This window comes from Lissotriton helveticus, chromosome 2_1 (assembly GCF_964261635.1).
Source record: "Lissotriton helveticus chromosome 2_1, aLisHel1.1, whole genome shotgun sequence".
Classification (NCBI taxonomy): Eukaryota; Metazoa; Chordata; class Amphibia; order Caudata; family Salamandridae; genus Lissotriton; species Lissotriton helveticus.
In genome coordinates, this window is record NC_136059.1 from 1,708,564,704 (window position 1) to 1,708,568,335 (window position 3,632).

General features: G+C 39.5%; 1 long non-coding RNA gene across 1 annotated transcript; it reads left to right on the plus strand.

Moving 5' to 3' along the window:
• Positions 1-793: 793 nt before the first annotated feature.
• Positions 794-3,425, plus strand: LOC144819912 (uncharacterized). Its single transcript, XR_013607621.1, has 3 exons — positions 794-890; positions 2,296-2,365; positions 2,721-3,425. It is a non-coding gene; the product is annotated as an uncharacterized LOC144819912 (long non-coding RNA).
• The last annotated feature ends 207 nt before the right edge of the window (positions 3,426-3,632 follow it).

A 3,632-nucleotide genomic window follows, 5' to 3' on the forward strand; every position in this document is an offset into this window, starting at 1 on the left:
ATCAGGCTTCTTAAGCATCAATCAAGGACAGGCAAAAGGGCAGGCCTTACTTACAACCTCGGATTGAAAAATAGAAACTGCTGTCCCATCCCTCAACCTACCATCAAGGGGTCAATATGTCTCAATCTCACTAACACAGATAAAAAGGACTGGTCACAAAACATGGTGCACTGCCTCCACTCCTTGCTGTGATTAACAAAGAACATTCAGACTAATCCTCCCCCCACTATGAGGGCATGCTTAATGTGGGATTGGTCCTAGATTACGTATTTTCCGGGTCAGGCCTAGGTTTCTACACCCCCATGTTTCTAGCACTCCTTGAAATGTTCTCTTTCCTACATTCTTTTGCCTGTTTGTATTTTGCATATATAGATTCATGAACTATACTTTTTCTACAAAATATTTAGTCTGCCTTCACATTTGTGCCGACTCCAATTTATTTACAAGAAGCCAATTTTCTTTTAAATTCATATTATTTTAAATGATTTTTACATATGCATTTCTATTTACATAATGGTGTCCTTTTTTTTTACATTGTAATAACTCTCGACAAGGTGTGGATTAATTTCCTCTATCTGAAATTAATGCTTTTTTGTACTGAGCTTTATAGGCAGTTGTGGTTACTCTTATGTCCACAATTATACTTAATCTTCTGATTTTTAAGACAACTATTTGTTAATCCTTTGCATTCTGCTTTACTGTACTGGCCACAGCTATAGTGACTGTTTATATGTTACAGGATGGCCGCTTCAATCCTTTCACCTTCTTGTATTTTTATTGGTCCTCTTTCTTTCAGCATGGATTTTCATTATCAACACAGAAGCAGCCAGAGTACCCCTTTCCAGCGTCCTATGACTTGCATGTGAGGCCCAGACGTACGAGCAGAACTGGTACGGTAATTTATCTATTTTTCTCCTGTTTTCACCATTGATGTTTATCACTTTGGCTAGCGTAACAACTTAGACTCTCAAGTTGATGTCCTTCAGAAAGCCTGTGACCTGTGGTCAGAGGCTTTCTGACCAACATCTTCGGTTTCACTTTTGACTGCTACATTACAATGACGGCAGTCAGAAGTGAGATCAGCCGGTCATACCGGCTGGCTTCCGACAGGCTCAAGGAGCCCATCGGCCAGTTAGAACCTGCACATCATCACTGAAGGATGCAGTTTCCGCTTTCGGGACTACAATGCCGGTTTCCCACAGGCTTTCCATGACGGGCTTTCCGACATGAAAAGCCTGCCGGAAAGTGACTTTTTCTGGCCCCTAGCAGGGCCCCCTTGCAACAGTGGCCTTCGGTGTAGGGATTAACAAAAACTACCATTTCTCTATGAGAGCTTGTGCTGCGGCTGGTTTCAAATGGCAGCACATTCTTCCATAGGAAATGGGAGAGTGCGACCGCACCACGTGCGGTCGCATCCTAATACTGCGGTCTGGATTGCTGACCCAATTCCGCAACGGTGTTGGGCGGATGTGAGTCCACCCGACATCATAATGAGGCCCAATTATGTTTATTTGCCTATGGTCAATTCATATTAAAGTGCCTTTCAGGACCTTTAGCGGCGAAATATTATTGTTTGCTATACACTAGGGTTACTGCTTTCATATAATGCTGGTGTTTTTAGATCACTGTGTTGTTTCCTAACACGGTGGGATTTGCAGCATAACATTTTTGGTTACGACATACTGATATGGTTAGTATCCAGCGCAACCAGAGAAAAGGTTCCACTTTACAGCCAGAACTTAATTTTTAATGTTGAGCTTGCAGTCACTGCTGATCTAGTCCATTCGACACCTTTTTAATTGTGATTATGAGATTTACTTTTGTCACAAACAGAGCAATAGTGTTCTGGCCTGTGTATGATAAATGTACTTTGTTTCTGCTCAGGCCCCTGACACTTGCTTTTTGATACTACCATGTTTACCATACATATGTAGTTTTATACTACCTTACTGAATCTTGAAATAAGGGCCCGGCATCTTGCTTGGCCCTTATTCCATACTTAAGCTTGCTTTAAACTTTCATATGTTTTACCTACAGAAGACACTCCTTATCAAGGGGGTTGCCCATGAATTTTCCATGAATTGTTTATTTTTGTGAAATAATATCATCTTGGATTAGTGGATCATTACAGCATATCAAGGACTCTATTTTCCTGTGACTTACTCGTACATTGTAAGCGTACATCTTTAAAATACTGCGGTTCGCATATCTGCCTAGTCGTTGTCATCCAGCTCAGGTCAGATGAAACTATGTTTAACTCTTTCTCGTGTTTACCAATGTTTCTTTATCTTCTAGATCCACATGTATTGTTATCAATTGATACATACTCCAAGTGGTAGGAACTTTTGGTGCTACCAAAAAGCGGGTAAACCTTTCCTCATCTCACCTGCTATCTTTTGCTTTTTCTGTTCTTATGGTGGTATTATTTTTTGTTTGGATTGATACTTTCATCTTTTTCTCTTTTTAGTTGCACTTACTTCCATATATACCTTTCTTTCTGAATAGCAGGATATGTTTGGTGTTCTTTTAACATTTCCAAACTTTAATCTATAAATATGAGGGGCTAGTCTGGTACGCAATATGATGCACCACTTTTTTTTATGTTACTCAAACACGTCATGTCTTTGGTTTTTTAAGGACACGATTTTAGAGGAGTGATTGACTCACTATTGATATTTTGTAAACCTGAGAATATATCCTGATGTTTTTTGTATCCACAGCGAGGAAGTCGTTTCAGACGAAACACGTGCTGGCAGTGCTGATCTCATCTAAAACCTTTATTTCATCCAAGTCAATTAGATCATGTGTATAAACAGATAAATTGAAGGATTGTGAACAATATTTTTTCTTAAATGTCAAAGCTCCAAAACAAATATGATATTGTTAGAAAATGATGCATTTTACCAATATTAGGAATAAATAAGTTGTCCTTCTTTCCCTTAATTATAAATGACTGAATTTCCATTCCAAATGTTTGTTTGCTCAACGCTTTAGTGGCACTAATTTAGTGAGATGCTAGTGTTAAAATGGCTAAAATGAAAGCCTGGCTGCTAGCTTCACTAGTGGTTGGGAATTTCTGGTCCAAGAGAGGTCACTTGGCTTATGAGTGTTACCATCAGAGAAATTAAACCATTCTGAAGGTGTTAGGGAAGATTTGTCCCCTCCACTCTCAGACTTTCAAAATGCCTGTACATTTCATTTCCTCCTACAAGATTCAGCATAATCGCCTTTATTGGAGAGGAAGACCCTTAGGTCCTGGATTAAAATGGGAGCTACACAAGGTCATACCTGTGTGGCACATGGTTTGGAGAGCAGGAACACCAACTGACTACATGTCAAGGAGCTTCATTCATGTTGAGGGCCTAGTGGACAAGGAGATTCAAAGAGAACAGGAGATGATGAAACTGCATGAAACAAGAGGCAGAAACTAGAGTTTAGAAGAAGAAGATGATGGGCTAGTGATTATCAGAATGAGTGACATATGAGTAGAAGAATGATTAGACATTCCATGAATTTATGGAGGCATGTGGACAAAACTCATAAACAATTGTAGTCTAGATTGTTTCATGTTTTAGTTGTTAACTCATCAGAATTTATCATAAAGCCACGCACACTACAGAACTCGAGAGGCT